General features: G+C 43.4%; 1 protein-coding gene across 4 annotated transcripts in view; it reads left to right on the top strand.

Moving 5' to 3' along the window:
- Nucleotides 1-11,336: 11,336 nt before the first annotated feature.
- The window catches only part of VIT (vitrin), a 118,990-nt gene continuing 111,703 nt past the window's right edge, over nt 11,337-18,623 (top strand). For 2 of the 4 annotated variants that reach the window (XM_008254544.5, XM_008254543.5), the window contains exon 1: nt 11,337-11,614. The gene's annotated coding sequence lies outside the window, so the exon portion shown is untranslated. The remainder of the gene's footprint in view (nt 11,615-18,623) is intronic. The other 2 variants (XM_008254546.5, XM_008254542.5) reach the window with 1 other exon arrangement.

Raw genomic sequence — 18,623 nt, 5'->3', positions numbered from 1 at the left:
AATTTGCTAAATCAGGGAATTCTGTGTTCAATGTGGGCCCATCATGGACCCAACATAAGTTCACCACTGCATGGTGACTGTGCCCAGCAGCTGCACATTGGCCCCGGATGTTGGGGCTTTTGTGAAAGGCAGTGTGTCCCTGCCTTGCTCACCTGTCATACAGCTGGGAACTTCATTCCCTATTCACTGTGCGTTCTCATCGTCACTGATCTACTAATGAAGTGGTTATGCTCAACTTTCATCATAATTAGAGTTCATTTAGTTCAAGTGCTTTGTAATTAATCTCTTATGCTAATCATTCTTTTTATGCATTAATACATCACCAAACACGTGAAAGCAAAACATTTTTCTTACTAGCAAATCAAATTAAGCTTCGTCAACCTAAGATCAGGCTCCAGAACCATGCTCTGTTGAAAAACTGGCTCTCGGGTCTGCATTAAAATTTGCACTTGGAAAGTAGAAAAGACACAAGCTCGCCTGCACAAAACCTTCACCCATTTGCCTCAGTAAGTGAGGCATCTCTATTAACTGTCTTATGGTTTGAAAATTAAAAAGAAAGGAAGAGATTTTTCAGTGTTCATTTACTTATCCAATTAGGATTTCTTTGTAAGACTCCCTCAATTTGGAATTGTGGAGGAAAAGCAAATGTTGCCAAAGATTTTAAAAAGCTTTGAAATTGCTTTTGCATATTTTATCTGTCCTGATTCTCACGGTGGCCTGGAGCAAGGCAGCAGAGAGACAGACTTCACCGTCTGTGGCTGTCACTCTGCCTCTGTTTCCCCAGGTCTAAAATGATTGCTCCTCACTGGGCTTGCATGAGAGTTAAAGGAATTCATTTGGTCAAAATGGTTTAGAACCGTGCCTGGTAGAGAGTAAATGCTCCGTATGTATGATTGAGACTGCAGCTATCATAATCATTACCTGCCAAGATCCGAGTCACAGCAGGACAAAGCTGCTGAAACGGTATGAAGAATAACTTGGGGCCGGCACTGTGGCGTAGCGGGTTAACGCCCTAGCCTGAAGCACCAGCATCCCATATGGGCGCCGGTTCTAGTCCCGACAGCTCCACTTCCTATCCAGCTCTCTGCTATGGCCTGGGATAGCAGTAGAAGATGGCCCAAGTCCTCGGGCCCTTGCACCTGCATGGGAGACCCGGAAGAAGCTTCTGGCTCCTGGCTTCAGATCGGCGCAGTTCCGGTCGTTGCAGCCAACTGGTGAGTGAACCAATGGATGGAAGACTCTCTCTCTCTCTGCCTCTCCTCTCTCTGTGTAACTCTGAGTCTCAAGTAAAAAATAAATAAATCTTAAAAAAAAAAAAAAAAAAAGAACTTGGGTTCCTGTCCCTATTGGGTTCCATGTGCTTTCCTCTCTGCCACAGTGCCAAGAACAACCTGGGCTCAGGGGCACCACTCAGCACCTTCAGGAATGTACCAGGGAGGACTCTGGGTGGTGCTAACCCCTGAAGGTGCCGAACCATGACAAACATACTGGAAAAAGCCTTCCCCCTCCCCTGGCTGTGGGAGAGAGCCATGCTTGGTACTGCTGGGGCTAGCTCTTGGCTGGGGAACAGACAGCTCAGGGTTGTAGCCTCAGCTCTGCCCTTGTTGTGCCTACAAACAACATCATGCATTTGTGGTTTCCCATTGAGGACAGGGTTATGGCCTGAATGTAACCCCCCAGTAACACACATTAGCAACTTAATTTCCAGTGCAACAATGGTGAGAGGTGATTAGGCCCTTAAGGGTTCAACCCTTGTGAATTCTAAAAGGACTCGAGGCTGCAAATTCAATCTCTTGCTCTCTTGCTCTCTTTTACTCTCTCTCACCTCCCACCACGAGATAACGCAGCAAGAAGGCCCTCAGATGCCCACAGCTTGATCTTGAACTTCCCAGCCTCCAGAACTGAGAAATAAATTTCTTTTTTTAAAATAGATTACCCAGGCTGTGGTATCCATTCATAGCAGCACAAAAAAGGACTAATACAGTTCCCTAGGAGGGAAATTACTGGGTCAAAGACTACAAAGGTTTTTTTTTTTTTTCATCTTCTATATAATATATATACATTATATATATAATATATATATAACATATATTATATTATAGCTTGCCAAACTGCTTTCTGAAAAGACTGTAGCAACTTCAATTGCTTGCAGTGGGTAGTTCCTGAGACTTCCAGTTCTCCCCCTTACTGGTATTGAATATTTTCTTTAGAAAAATATCTGTGTCAAACCAGCAGACTAAAAAGGGTGTTTCAAAATCATTTTACTTACTTATCTTCACAGTAGTTACTATTCTCATCTTTCAGTCATGTGTTTGAGAGGCAGACAATGAGAAGGAGTACCAGCATCCAGTGGTTCATTCCCCCAAATGCCCTCAAGGGCTACAGCTGGAATGGGGTGCCAGGCCCAGGCTTGCAAGGCAGGCGCTCTGCACTGGGGGCAGAAAGCTGACTACTTGAGTCATCACCACCGACTCCCAGAACCTGTGTTATGCAGGAAGCTGGAGCCAGGAGCCAGGAGCCACAACTGGGTATCAACCCAGACACTCCAACGTGGATGTGGGTATCTTAACCACATTTAACCACCCGGCTAAATGCTTGCCTCCAGGACTACTTGAATTTTCTTTCTTAAATGTCCAGAAAGGTTAAATGACTGTTTCTGCAGGTTTATTGTCTGTTTATAGGGTGCATGTGTGTGTGTGTGCATTGTTTATGTCATGGGCCTATGTTTTCTATCTGGTGGTTCTTTTGAGACTTTCTTATTGATGTTAAGAATTTACATGTTTTTAGAATATGAACCCTGTCACATTCATTGCAAATATGTTCTCCCATTTTGCAATTTGCCCTTTAACTATTTTATAATATACTCAGGATTTCTTTTTTCACCCATTTTCTATTTGTAATGCAAATGCTGCTCTTTTCGATTTCTTCCATGGTTTTTATGCTATTTTATTCACATCCCCTTTCAGACTTTGTCCTGTCAAGCTCGTTATAGTCATTGTCCTGCTGTTGGGGGCTCGGAGTCCTTCCTCCCACACCACCACCACCACCACCACCACCACCACCACTCCAGCCCCCTCTGTCCAGCTGCAGCTGTCACCAAGACACACCTACCCAAATGGTAGTTTGTCATTTTTCCTGCATTACAGCTAACACACGATGACAAGCGTGTTGATCTGTGTGACCCAGACGTCATGGGCATTCTTGGGATCCCTCCTGTAAAGAGACACAGACCTCTCTTTGGACCATTTGAAAGGCACTCCAAGCCCTTCGCTTATGCATGTGCAGGGAGTCTGATTTACCTCCAGTTGTATCGCATTCTATTGCTTCCCACCAAGGCCAGGCATTTGTTTGCTTTTTGTCCACATAGATTCACAAACCAGAATTGGGTACTCAGGAAAATTTTAAAATTTGTTATGTACTTCTCCAGAGTAGCAATAAGTATTCAGAAAAAGATCTGAATACTTCATACTCTGATCTTATCCAAAACAAGGCATATAATCTTTACATTAATAACAAACAATTTGCAGAGCCAGCATTGTGGCATAGCAGGTAAAGCCGCTGCCTATGATGCGGCATCCCTTATGGGCGCCAGTTTGAGACCCAGCTACTCCACTTCCGGTCCATCTCCCTGCTAATGCACCTGGGAAAGCAGCGGAAGATGTCCTAAGTGCTTGGCCTCCTGCACCCACGTGGGAGACTGATAAGAAGCTCCTGGCTCCTGGCTTCTGCCTGGCCCGGCCCAGCCCAGCCTTTGCAGCCTTTTGGCAAGTAAACCAGCAGATAGACGGTATCTGTGTGTGTGTGTGTGTGTGTGTGTGTGTATCTCTTCCTCTTTCAGTGTTAACTCTTTCAAATAAATAAATCTTTAAAAAGAATAAACAATTGCTAGCAATTTATGAACTATATGGTATTTATTGACTTTATCTCATTGATGTCCCAATTGTCAGGCAAATTATTTTTCTCATTTTACAAATGAAGAAATTGAGTGTTCCAGTGACTTGCTTAAAGCTGAAGACCCAAAAGACATGAAAACAGATCTAAACCCAACGTCATTTCTGCTAAAACTTGCTTCCTATTCCAGATCCAGCTTTCCGTTCACCCCCATCTTTTGTCATTTTTTAAAGTTTGTCTTTTTATCCTGAAATAACTTCAGATTTGCAAAACTATAAAAGTGCTACCACTAATTTCTGTATACTCCTCCCCCAGCTTCTCCAAATGGCAACATTTCACATAATGACAGTACAATTTCCAAAACAGAAAGCTAATGCTGATACACCACCATTTTGTAATCTGTAGACTTTCCTTAAATGTCACCAATTTTCCTGTTAATGTCCATTTTCTGCTCCAGGATCAAGTCTAAGATAACACTGTATTTACTTGTGGTATCTTGGTAATCTCCTTTCATCGGTAACTAGTCTTTGTTTTCATTGACTTTGGCACTACTGAAAAGCATCAGCGAGTTCATTTATAGATTGTCTCTCTTTTTCGGTTTGTCTGATATTTCCTCACAATTAAAATCAATCACGCATTTCTGGCAGGAATACCACAAAAGTGATGCTGTGTTCTCAGGACACCCTCTTGGGGGCATATGATGTCAGTTTGTCCAATCACTCATGACGTAAACTGGGTTAAGTGCTCTCTTCCCAGTGTTTCCACTTGTAAAGATATAGTTTTCCCTATTTAGCCAACACCTACTTTCTTGGGAGATACTTTCAGACTACATAAATAGCCTGTGCATCATCATCTTTGTACACACTAGTATGTTGTTCACTAAACAATAATTTTCTACTTCCATCATTTTTCTTCATTTATTAGTTGAAGTTCTTTTAGAAGAAACAGCTTTTGCTCCTCTCCATTTGTTTATTGGTTTGATTCTATGTCAGTGTATACCCATAAATTATTTTATTGTCTTTTATTGATAACATTATTTACTTTATATTTCAATTTTACAAGATGCATCTATGAACAGCCCCTTCAAGTTGGCTCATCGGTCCTTCTGATATGTTACCATCATTTTTTGAGCATTTTCTTACTGGCCTCAAAATCTTCCAGGCATATCTGTACTTTCCCAGGTGCACAGCCAGAATCAGCTATATTCCAATGAGTTCTGGTTCCATTCATTGAAGAATATTCAGACCTGGGCTATCAGTCCTCTGTGTGAATGTTGGTAGTGGGGCTGCATTGCTTCTGAGCCTTCTCAGCAAACAGAGCTAAGAGATCCTTGTGCACATGCAAACATACACACAAAACCTTTTCTCCTTCTACAGCTGTAAACAGAGTGCTGCTCCATTTTTATTAATTCTTTCTCCTTTGATAGATGTCTCCTGTTGAATTGCATTGGCTAATATTTTTAGCATAATGCCAAATAATAGCAGATATAGTGGGTATCCTTGCTAAGTTCCTGATCTTAACAGAAATGCTTTTAGAATCTCCCCATCAAGTAAGAAAGCAGATTATAGAGCAGAGTTACACAAACACACTTTATTACATTAAAATACCCATCAATTCTTATTTTCTTGAGTGTTTTTCTATCACCAAGAAATCTAAATTCTGACAGAATTTATGGAAAGAAAGACAATGGTAAATATAGATACTGACAAAATATGCCAGAGACTTAGGTGTAAAAATCTTTTTAAGAGAGAACAGTAGTGATCTAATTTTGTAATTTTGTTAAAGGTAATGCTAATGACAGATGAGGGGGAAATAAAGTTGCCTGAGATTCTTATTAGATTTAAGAGAAGCATGGGGCCAGTGCTGTGTGTAGTAGATTAAGCATCCGCCTATGACACCAGCATTCCATTTGGGCATCAATTCGAGTCCCAGCTACTCCACTTCCAATCCAGCTCCCTGCTGATGGCTGAGGAAAGCAGAAGATGGCCCACGTGCTTGGGCCCCTGCACCTGCATGGGAGACCTGGAAGAAGCTCCTGGCTCCTGGCTTTGGATCAGCTCAGCTCCAGCCTTTGCGACCCTTTGGGAAGTGAACCAGCAGATAGAAGACGTCTCTCTCTTTCTCTCCCTCTCTCTTAACTCTGCCTCTCAAGTAAATAAATAAGTCTTTTTAAAAAGGAAAGAAATAGAGTTGTCTTTTTTTAAAAAGTAAAAATAATTTTTAGAAAATTACAGCTTTATATGTATATTAAAATTTAAAAGGTAACAATAAAGATTTGGAAACACAACCTGTAGATTCCAAAAACAAAAATGGGAGTAAAGAAAAGGGCAGCATGGCAAACTTCATTACTCTAACAGAAGAAAATAAGAGGATAAAGAAAACAAGAGAATAAAGGAAGTAAATAAGAAATACAAATAAGATACTTAATAAAATCAACTATATCAGTACTTATAAATATATTAAAATGACCTAATAAAATGCAGAGATTAATAAACTAGAATTTTTTAAAAGTCCAGTTGAATGTCATTTAAAAGAAAATTTAAAAATATACGTACAAAGGTTGACAGTAAAGGCATGGTATGGTCAAATGAATTATTGGTCCCAAATCCTCCCTCCTCTCCTTATCCGTGTCCTTGCCATAACCTCTTTATGGATGGCCTTGTTCCCTGCCCTTTGACTTTGCGTTTTGTCATGGAGCTTACTTCGGCCAATGGAAAGGGCATGAAATGACAGTGTGCTAAATATAAGACCAGGCTTTAAGAGCCTGCACATATTTCCTATTGCCCTCTTGCAACCTTGTCTTGCCATGAGCAGATCTCACGGACAGCTGCAGTCCGTGCAGTGCAGACACCCAACTCAACGCATGTAGAACCCAGGTTGCCCAGCCGACCCACGGTCCTGTGGCGAGGTGCAGAGCTGCCCTGCCCAGCACAGCACAGCTTAGATCAGCAGAGCCCAGCTGACCAGTGTTCTGTGAACCAATCTTTTATTTCAGACTCCATGTGCTTACTTAGCATAATAGAGAGATATAAGGCCCATAATCTCCTGCCCACCACTTGAGCCCTGGTTTTGTATAAGGTCCTTCTGTATTTCGCTAATCTGCCAGATCAGCTGCCCTCTGTAATGCCAGGATCCACAGGATCGCCTCCAGTTCCCAGTATCAACTTGTGCGTCTCCTAATCTCTTTTATGCTGCTGCAATCACAGTGATTTATCTGCTTTATTTTATTTCCAGTTTGGCCTAGAATATTGTGGATGCTGTCTAATGCTTGATACTGGGGTTCCAGCTCATTTGTTTTAGGGAAGCATTTGGGAGCAGTGATCTTTCTAACATCCTTTGTTTCTGATAGCGTAAGGAAAATGAATTCTTCTCGTTTTCTCCACTGGGTTTACCTTGGGCCACATGATCAACAATTCCTATCCAGTTCTCCCCTCTGATGCATTCTTGTGACCCCCTTTGCAGAATTAGAAGCTCTTTCATATTGCTCAGCAAAATCTATTTGGACCACCTGTATTTTCATCTCTGTAAGTTGTCCAGGCCCCCATTTGACTTCTTTAGTTTTCATAAAGATAGGTTTTTTTCTTGGATAACTTCTTTGCTTTAGATATATAGTGATGCTGTAAATTTAACAAAACCTAATCATATTGGAAAATCCTCCATTCACATTCAAAGTGCACAAAACATGTGTACTTAGCAGTAACATTCAGCCGTGTCCAGGAAACTGAAAAGACTCCTGGTTATTGCAGTGAGCGGCCATGAAAGCACAGGGAGAACAGAGTCTCAAAACTGCTGTAGAGGAGTTCAAGGCAAATCATATTTCTATGAAAAATTGATGAAGCATCAAACATGATGTAGCCTCCGTCGTTTGAGCAAGCCTGTGTTATGAAAGGTGTAACTCTTGTGTTTTATACCTACACACCGTAAAAGCATCAGGCGTCTCTGAAAAGGCTACCTCATTATGTAGACTCCTAAATCGCCATCCTACATTTTTAAAAGTCACATAAAAGAATGGATTTGTGATATGAGGAATGCATTGATCCGCCTGCACTCTCTCTCTAGAGTAGAAAAGAAGAAGTGAGGCAGTATTTTAAAGAGCCATCAAGTTCAAAGTTTATGACAATAATAAAAACTTTTAATAGAGAATATTCTAAAAGAGATTTGAGTTTTTGTACTGGATAACTGTGTAAGACTAGGATACTAAAAGTATGCAATGACGAACAGTTATTTAGAAAAGAACCGATGCTATCAAGGAACCCAAGGTGATTTATAAGCAAAACAGAATCTCACACAGTAATAGCAGGACACACTGAACATCATAATTTTTGTTCTCAACTAGAAATAATCTAGGTTGATTTATGCCAAGCAGCAAGCTCGAAGCCACTCACTAGAAATTTTTTATCTTGTTTTACTTCAAAAAGTTGAGAAGATTCCCCAGAGGCAGCCTACTTGGTGGATTTTATAGGTGGCCTTGCTGCCACCAGACGTTTCAGTGTAGAAGTTGACTCCCTTCCCACACCATCACCACCGGGCCACACAAGGCTGCAGGCCTTTCTGCTTTAATGTCTTTGTCCCATTTCATCCCAGTTCTCCATGCCTTTCCCCACAGGCAGCCATTCTAATGTATTTTCAAACATGCACTTAGTTAATACTTAGAGTATGCCCAGTATGTGTTGGTCTCAAGGGCTAAGAATGCATCAGTGAACAAAACAGAAACAAATTCCTGCTGGCCTAGAAATTATATTCTAGTGGGGTGTGCTCAGTAAAAAAAAAAAAAATAGGAAATATCACTACAGGTTAATAAATACTGTGGAGAAAAAAAAAAAAAGAAAGAAAGAAAGAAAGAAAGAAACCAGAAGAGGAAGAGAACATGTGCAGGGCAAGTTACTATTTTAAATAGGACAGCCAGGACAGGGCTCACTCCTGAGTGACGTCTGAGCAAAGGCTTAAAGAGGAGAGTGTGAGAGTCAGGTAGCTGCTGAGAAAAGACCTCGGGAACAGCAAGGCCGACCCCAATTCTGCTGCACGGAATTTCCTACTGTGCGTCTCCCATACCTAATTCATGTGTTCTCCAGGAATTGGCATCTCATGGCTTTGCATGAGAAACTCACTGACGGGGGTCAGCGCCATGGCTCACTTGGTTAATCCTCCGCCTGCGTTGCTGGCATCCCACATGGGCGCCAGGTTCTACGGCTGTGGCAGCCATTTGGGGGGTGAACCAATGGAAGGAAGATCTTTCTGTCTCTCTCTCTCATAAAGAAAGAAAGAAAGAAAAAAGAAAAAAAAAAAGAGAAACTTGCTGAAGCATGTACCCCAGAAAGACTTTGATGGGCTCTGAGGCACACATCCAATTCAACCAAGTATTCCGGATTTCTCTCTAGAATAACCACATTTGTCCACACAAGCAACAGCAGCACCTGTGGCCACAACATGAGCTTTATCCAGGTCCTGCCAATAAGATGAAAATAAAATGATACGTCAATGCTTGTATTTTAAGGGAATTGCTCTTTGTTTCTTACTTTTTTTTTAATGTGATGAGATTATAGAACTGGGGTGGGTGTGTAGCCTAGTTAAGATGTCAGTTTTTCTCTCAAGATGCCGACGTCCTACATCGGAATGCCAGGATTCCATTCCCAGCTGCAGCTCCTGACTCTGGCTTTCTGCTAATGCACACCCTGGGAAGTAACAGTGATGCTTCAGGTCATTATATCACCATCACTCTCATGGGAGACCTGGATTGAATTCCTAGCTCCCAGCTTCAGCCTGGCCCAACCCCAGGTATTTCAGGCATTTGAGGCATTTTTAATTGTGACAGACAGACAAACTGACATCTTAACTAGGCTAAACACTCACCCAGTCATATAGTTTCATCACAATTAAAAATGCCTAAATATTTTTAATCATTGAGTGGAAACATTCTCACATCCCTTCCTCACCTCCCCCCACCCCTATGTAAATGTCAATATTTTTTAAATAAAAAAAATGTAGCAAAGTTTGCCACTTTACCATTTTGAAGTATGCAATTCAGTAGCATTAATTACACTCATGACGCTGTGCCACCGATACTAATTCCAAAATTCTCATCATCCTGATTTGCATCCTCTGAGCACCTCTTCATATACTTTTCAATACATTAACACTTGATTTTGCCTATGTACCATAAGAAAACAAATTAGCAAAAGACTTCAAGTTTTGATATGTCACCTTTGCTCTGGAGCCAGGCAATCTTGAATTGGAATTCCAGATCTTACTTTTTTGGCTTGATGATCTTGGGAAAGTTACTTCATCTCTCTGGCCCTCATTTTTTTTTCTTTTCTTTATCTTATTGTAGAATACAGATTATAGTAACTCCTTCTAAGTATTAAATGCAGTGACATATGTGAAGGGTTTATCACCATCCCCAGAAAAGGTGTCTGATGAACAGCAACTGGCATTATTATTAACACTAATAATTATTAATTATTCTCGGGCTGCTATTTTATTTGAATCTGCCATAAAGAATGGGACAACACAACATCCACAAGGCAGCAGTGTCCTCACCACCAATGTCAAATCCTTTGTCAGGATTTAATGGAGGAAGAGATGGGATTGAAAAATGATTCGTACCAGAAAGGATAAAAAAAAATGGCAACAGCATTCAAAGAGTATCGGGAAACAAGGAGCAATCCCAGGACCCCCGAGGCGGACGGGAGAGCTGTTTGCACCTCAGGAAGGCTCTGCTGTGCAGCTGCGGGAGTGCACACTCCCCAGCAGGAGGAGGAATGGCTCTTTGCTACCTCCTGCTGCCCGGGAGAGATGCTCTGCCCACGGATAGTCACCGGGCATCCCAGCGCTGCCAGCCAGACTCCTTCGCAGTCCGGTTTTCTTTTTCAATGTTGTGAGTATGGATGCAGATTGTGAGTTTGAATCCTTTCGATTTACCTGATGACACTAATATATAAATACCTAAAATGGACAGATTTCACTAATGATACGAGATAGCCATCAGCAGTTTTTTGACACATGAGTCAGGTTTGGCTTCCTGCTATTATGAATCTTGTGTCCTATTATTAGCATATCCTTCAGTCATCTCATGAAACTTGCCAAAACGCAGAAAGGACCAAAGCAAAACAAAACAAAGAAATAACATTAACACATAGGAAAAGTGTTTTCGATCCAAAAGTGAGAATCCAGCAGACTAAGCTTGGTGGTTTTGTAGTTTTCTTTCTCTATGCATTTTAATCCACCCGTTCACCAGTGACCGAAAAAGAAAGAAAAAATTTAATTGACCTGTTTATGCAGTTTTTAATGCGCATTTTTTAACTTTCCCTTTTATCTAAGTACTCCTCTTTTACATTTTATAGTATCTCATTGGAGAATTTGCTTGCTGAAAATGTATGCTTTGGGTCAGAAAAGAATATTTAGAAATCCTTGCCCCAAAAAAAGCAAGTGGGAGTGGAAATTTGAAAGAGGACCGCCTAATTCAGCAGTGAAACCAGTGTGAGACGCAGCGTGTGTGTGTGTGTGTGTGTGTGTGTGTGGTGTAAAATGTGCTTTTCAAAGTGCGGAGAGGTTGATGGGAACGTTTGATTAGCTCCTCTGAGAAGAAAAGGTGCTTGGCCCTCTTCCTGTTTCTTTTTAGAATAATTTGGATGGGATTTGAGATGCAGAGCAGCTTAAGGAAAAAAGGACATCCATTCTGTGTGGTGGGAAATTTTTGAAAAAATCACTGCTTTCTTCAAACAAGGTATGTTTGATGAATTACTATGTTATGCTGAGCATTGCTTTCCACTCCTTATTATAAAAACGTTAAAATGTATTTGTCATTGAGAAACTACAGTCCGTGCCTTCACCCAGCCATCAGTCTGTGCAAATTTCAGCTTCAAGAGAGGTGGAATGGGAGAGTTGGCATCCTTGTGACGGATAATTGATGTGTTTATTAATTATAAATCACCCTAAAATATTCCTATTAGAACAAGATTTGTACTGCTTTTGTAAACCAATGTCCTTATGGTTAGAACTAGTTGAAAAGTATGACATTTGTGTAGAAATTTAAAGTGACTTGGAGTCTCTGTATTTTCTTGGCTTTTGAGAAACTTTGTGTCCTGAATGGAATACCGTCGCAGGATAGCAGCGTCTCAGAGCAGAGTCTGAATACAGTGTGAGAAATGGCACTAGGGCTGAACTAAAAGAGAGACTATTTAGCACGACCCTGACTTCTCTTTATCAGACTGATGGCAGTGGAATGTGGTTAATTGTGCAATCCTGTGTCTTGTTTACACTAGAAGTGTTTTCTGAGGCAGAATGCTTCTCTCTCTCACTGATAAGCCCAAGAAGGGGCTTGCATTAAGTCTACCATTGTAGCTCAACTTTGCAAAAGGGGACAGGATCAGAAATCCCTTCTAAGCATGATTTGTGTCAGACCGGTATAAACGTGAAGTCAATGCCTGGAGCACAGGTTTCGCAGAGAGGGTAAGACAGGATAATTAGACATGACAGTTTGCTCCGGAAAACCCACGGCAGCTTTGCTATCCCCAAACTGAGAGTGGAATTCAAGATTTTTCTTTGGGTTTATTGTGAAAATAAACCAGGCATACTTGGCCAGGATGGTTGTTCAAAAATGTGTGTGCTAAGAAAATAGCATTTAGCCATTACGTTGTGTTGCAATAAATTTGGAAGTTTTGGTGGTAAAATTCTGAGGTTGTTTTTTTCCTTGGTCGCTTGAAAGATGAACACACCCTGCAGCGAGGGATCAAACGCTGCTTGAGATCCCTCCCCCCTCTTCTCCCTCCCTCTCTCTCTCTTTCTCCCTCCCTCTCCCCCCCCACCTCTCAGTGTGTGTGTGTGTGTGTGTGTAACTGTCTCTCATTTATTGAATTAAAATACCCTCTTTCATAAAAGGGTTTTAGACAAAGAATTACAAGACCACAAGGACTGCATCTTTAATTGCAATATGCCGGTTTCCCAGCCTACATTTAAATATAGCATATGCTTCAGCACTGAAGAGGAAATGCCTTAGGAACACTGGAAGTAATATCAGTCCCGAAATAGTATCTGTGAATATCGTTTTGAAGATCTAATCATTTCCATCAAGTTACTGATTACAGGAAGGATAGTTTCTTTTGGAGAAAACACACCAGGTTGAAGAATGGTGTAGGACTAGCATCATGAGAACAGGAAAAAAAAAAAAAAAAAAGGGCTGGTGTGTCCCATCTGTTCTTCTGTGAGCCGAGTGAGATACAGGACAGTAGAATCGGGCTGTGCAGTGTGTCGAGCCAGGAGTCCTAAACTACAAGCACCACTCGGCCTCCCTCATGCTGTGTGACCTTGGGAAAGGTGTGGAACATTGTTTACCTTTTGCTTCCACCTTTGAAAAACAGAAATAGCAATGCCTGTGCTTCCAGGGTGGTCATGAGGCTCAAAAAAGGTTTGAAAGATGAAAACCTCTATAGAAAGGTATCCTTTTACTCAGCACATATTTGCAACACGATCATATTGCGAGGAGTCACTGGCTTTATAATAAATGCTTCATGGCCCCCTAGAATGTCTGCATTACAGGGGCCCACATGGGCCACTTCCCTCTGCTTTCACTGGGAAGTGTGACCCAGGGACCAGCAGCAGTGGGTGCTGGTAGAACTCACGGATATGTCAGTAGAGGGATGTTTAGCTGTGTGACCTTGGGGGTGTTACTGCACATCTCTGTGTCCCCATGTCTTCATGTAAGACATGCAGAAGTTAAACATCATCTCTAAGTTTCCCTCCCAATCTCACACTGGGACCATTGCAATGGCCAGACAATGACACGGCTGAAACTTCTGTGGGTTACAAAATGCAGAAGTATCACAGCAGGGTTGCAGAACCTATGGTGCATTTGAGCTATTTAGGTTTCCCTAGCTAAAACTTCAACATGCACTGAAATGAAATTTAACATCATTGCATCCTCCATGAGACAAATAGAAACATAACTTTAAAAGTCTCCACAGTGTACTGAGGGACAACACAGCCCAGGTTGTGTGACAGACTCCCTTCAGTTCTCCAGGGTGATTCTGTGACTGTCCAAATCACGTCGTGTGAGAGAATGTCGGCTACCTGCACTGAAGGCCTGCCACGTGGGGTCAAGATCACACCAAGGGTCTTGTGGGAGTTGTTAAGCAGGAGGGTCTGCCACGTCTTACATGTATTCACTTTGGCAACTTACAGTTTTCTCATCTGTAAAAGGGGTCCACTCAGAGAGCTGTGGCCAAGAGCTTTGATCGAGGCTGGGAACACCTCCAATGCCCAAATGTTAACAAATCTTTGCCTTATTTTGTGACCGGAATAAAGAAACAAGAACTGCTGGGAAACCAGTTGTTTGTAATCATCTTTAAACATTCATTCATTGGATACGATAGGCAAATAGATTTGTGTAATTACCTGATGGTAATGCAATTTTTAGAGACTATTTGTTATCTCTTCATCAACAGATCTGAGCTAATCTGTCTATCAGCACATGATAAACAAGAAAGACAATTTCTGTGATGGTTATAATTTGAGAAACTCCAAGGGTCCCCTTCTTGCTGCCTTAAAATATGTCTCCCTGTGGGTTGCAAAAAACAGTGAACTTCCTAGCTCTCTGAGCATGCTGGAGCAGGGCAAGAGAGAGAGGCTGAGAAGGAGACGAAGTTCTTCCAGGAAGAGAAAGTCAGAGAGTGGCAGCGAGCAGCCCCCGCACCTGCAGAAGACCAGACAGAGCCAAGCGACCAGGACAACTTAGGTGAGGCATCACAAGTGACCTTTTTAAAGTCATGGTTGTTAAAATTTTAGTTTAACAGAAGACACGCAAGCAAACAATTCCATCAGTCTGGGGTCACCTAGGTGCATTCCTGGCCGCAGACCAGAAAGTGAAGGGCAGAGAGGCAGTCCCGTGTGCACAACAAAGACTATTTGTTTTGTTTATGGCATCTCCCTATGGTTAGTTACATCATCTATAAAACAAACAATTGTGGACACTGGATTTAGAATTTGTTTTTAATCAGCCAGGAGGCTTCTGCTAAGTAGACAGGAGAGCTTAAAGGAATCCTGAGTGACTCTCAAACGCCTTTGCTGCCCGAGACGCGCACAGTGCAGGCACAGCACGAGGTTCCGAGCGGGGCCACCTATAAACACTATCCATCACGTGGCCACCTGCAAAGGGCAAATCCCCCACGCAGCAGAAGCCGTGACTGGCCTCACATCCATGCCGCATTCCAGTGCTTATACCCTGAGGGACACAAGCCGACTGCAATAGTGGAGACCAAAATCCTTCCCTGAGTCAAATCTATAAGCCAGTCTTGCCACAAAGAATTATCAGTCTGCTGTAGATTCAATTTGGAGACATCTTTGTGTTTGTATTTCTTTTTTTTTTTTTTTTTTGACAGGCAGAGTGGACAGTGAGAGAGAGACAGAGAGAAAGGTCTTCCTTTGCCGTTGGTTCACCCTCCAATGGCCGCCGCTGCGGCCGGCGCACCGCGCTGATCCGATGGCAGGAGCCAGGAGCCAGGTGCTTTTCCTGGTCTCCCATGGGGTGCAGGGCCCAAGCACCTGGGCCATCCTCCACTGCACTCCCTGGCCACAGCAGAGGGCTGCCCTGGAAGAGGGGCAACCGGGACAGAATCCGGCGCTCCGACCGGGACTAGAACCCGGTGTGCCGGCGCCGCTAGGCGGAGGATTAGCCTAGTGAGCCGCGGCGCCGGCCTGTGTTTGTATTTCATTCTGGTTATCATTTTTAAAAATTGCGTAGGCCTGTTCCTAGTGCACGTTTTTTCACTAGCTGTTTGTACAATTCTTTTTAAGGTTGTTAGACGTCATTCCTTGACCATTTGATTGGCCAAACTGTACAACTATCTGGCAGATTTTCACGAGAATGGGCTGAAAGTTCTGACGAATCTCTGAGCAGAGAGAAAAAGTACAGACTTGCTCCTTCCGAGGCTCCCCGGGCAGTTCAGGCTGCTATTGCAGGGTTCCATAGACCAGCGAGCTCACACAACCAAAATGTGCTTCTCTTGATTGCGGAGGCTGGCAAGTCCAAGATCAAGTGTCTGATGAGGGCCATGAAGAGCCATCTTCTGACATGGCAGAGAGAGAATGAGAGCTCTCTCTGGGGTCCCTTTTGTAAGGGTAGTCATCTCACCTACGAGGCCTCCACCCTCACGACTTCCCAAAGGTGCCCTCTGCTACCACCATCACCTTGAGGGTTAGGATTTCAACCTATGCCTCTGTGGGTGACACATTCAGTCCATTGCTCCGGGCCCCTAGGAGACTAGTGGGACGGCAGCACACACCCATGTGGTTCTGTCTCAGTCTTCAGGCAGCTCTTATAAAATAGCTGTAGCCTGCAGACAGTTCTGGAGGCTTGAAGTCCAAGATCAAGGTGCCGGCAGACTCCATATCCAGTAAGGGCTGGCTTTCTGGTCCACAGGCGATGTGTTCTCACAGTGTCCTTACATGGTGGAAGCGCTGAGGGACCTCTCCGAGGCCTCTCTTACGAATGCTTTACCCTCAGGACCCTGTCTTCTCTTCACAGGCCTTAGGGGCCAGAATTTCAGCACAGAACCTACTTTGGGAGAGGATACAACATTCAGACTCTAGTAGGGTCCTACTCCCAGAAGTCCAAGAATCAAGCCACGGTTAACCCTGGACAATAACTTATTGAGGGATTCAACTGGATGCTCTATCTCTGAGACCTAAATTCATGTCTGAGTGAGCAGAACTTTGCCAGGTGGTGGTGATGACAGTGGTGGTTATGGTATAGCTGTTAGAATGACTGACCGCCACTCTGATCCTAACAGCAAACAAATGAGGTGGGATAGTTCTATCTCCACTCACACAGATGAAAAATCTGAGATGCTGAGAGGCTGAGTAACTTGTCTGAAGTCACATAGTTATTAAGAGATGAAGCTCAGCTTCCAATCTAGGCAGTCTAGCTCTAAGTTCACACTCTTAACCTCCTGGGCAACAATTACCTCCAGTCCTGGTTTGTCCATCACTGCACCGAATTAATCTTTACCATCCTTGAAAACATAGTTTTCAAATCAAGACAAGTGACTAAAACAAGGAGTCTTCAAAAAGTTCATGGAAAGTGTGTATTATGAAAAAACTCTGCACAGAGTCCAAGTGTTTTGCCCTGAAATGATCTTGTCTTTGAGTTTCACTTTTTCCATAAACTTTGTGAAACCTCAGTATACTCCTTGCAAGTAGAGACGCCTTAGTAGTGAAGACGGACGCAGGAAACGCACAGGCGAAGGTTTGTTGAGAAGGGGGAGTGTGGCACTTCTGTCATTCTTGCTAACCTCCTGATTTAGTAAACGCTCCAGGTCTGCGGGGTCGGGAGGAAGAGCATCAGGAGGCCTCCCAGGAGCAGTCTCCCTCTTCTCGGCAGGGCGAGGTCAGCAGCTTTTCACAGGAAGAGTCACACTTCTTTAGACTCAGAGGACTTCAGAAAATCACTTCCCTGGTGAGGGTCCCTGCACTGACAAAACTCTAGTAAAAATGTTTCAAATTCCTTCCCTGAGTTGGAGAAAGGCTCAAGTTCTGTGTGGACATGTGGTAAAAATTCATAAAAATTGCCCTTCAGGCTACAGTGAGAAGGAGCTCTGTTTCTGCATTCTTTCTTCTCAGATTCAAAAAGAAAAAAAAAAAATCTATTCCTTCAGGGGACCCTATGTGGTGTTTCCAAGGGATCAGGCCACTGGCATCTTAACGCTAAGTGAATCCCCTCCTCTGGGTCTCTTTGTATCCCAGACAGAGAAAACACGTTCTGGACATAAAGGCACAAGTCAGCTTGTCCAGATTCGCTTTACTTGTACAATACAGTAAGCAACTCCCTACTCCAGAAGGTGAAAGGAATTGTGGGAGGCAGAGACAATAACATTCAATGACAGCGAGCACAAATATTTATTGGGCCACCCTCTGTGTGCCATTCACAATTCCATGTGCTTGGGAAGAAGAGTGAACAGAATCACTCCCCTTTCACTAGAGCAGCCAATCCGGGGCACACAATCAACACACACACACACACACACACACACAAGGTCTGGTTTGGGGATGGGCTATGAAAATCATAAGAAGGAAGAATGGGGGTGCAGGGAGCTGTGGGGGTCGTTGGCCTGGCATGGTTAGCTAAAGAAATGCTGGACAGACAGAGGGGTTGAGGTAGCCAGGGAGTGACCTGTGGGAGTCCCCGGGGGCAAAGCATTCTAGCAGAGGACAGAACCTGGGCACAGCCCGGAGTGGGGCTGAGTAGGGAGGCTGGGTGTTAGGAGCAGGCTGAATGAGGAGGGAAGGTGGGGGGTCAAGGTTGCACTTTGGAGAAGCAGCCACAGAGGAGCCCCTCCAAACTCCCTGCAAGCCCCCAGACGCTCCCTCCTGCCCACTGCCTCCACACTGAGTGACACCTGCATAGGTGCCTTAGTATTCCAGGCCATGATCAGAACTTTTAAAAGACCATGAACATATTACATTCCCCCAAACAGTCTCAGGTCAGTGGTTAGCACGTATGTAACACCAGGTCAGACTTTGCATTCACTGCCCGCTTCCAGGCAGGCTATCTGCAGTGGGGAACAGGCCACGGCTGAATCCCCCCTCTTTCTCTGCCTTGAATCTTTATCTCTCCTCCCCTGGGCTGCTGAGAGTCATCTCCTGATGCCCAGAGTAACATGGGTACAAGGAGGAATAGTAGGACAGAGAGCCTGGCAAGATTAGCACTGCTGGGAGCTGGGGTCCGGCTCGTTGGTTGCTTC

Source organism: Oryctolagus cuniculus, chromosome 2, assembly GCF_051225735.1.
Source record: "Oryctolagus cuniculus isolate XC-2025 breed Fujian yellow rabbit chromosome 2, ASM5122573v1, whole genome shotgun sequence".
Classification (NCBI taxonomy): Eukaryota; Metazoa; Chordata; class Mammalia; order Lagomorpha; family Leporidae; genus Oryctolagus; species Oryctolagus cuniculus.
This window is presented reverse-complemented; position numbering and strand designations above follow the sequence as displayed.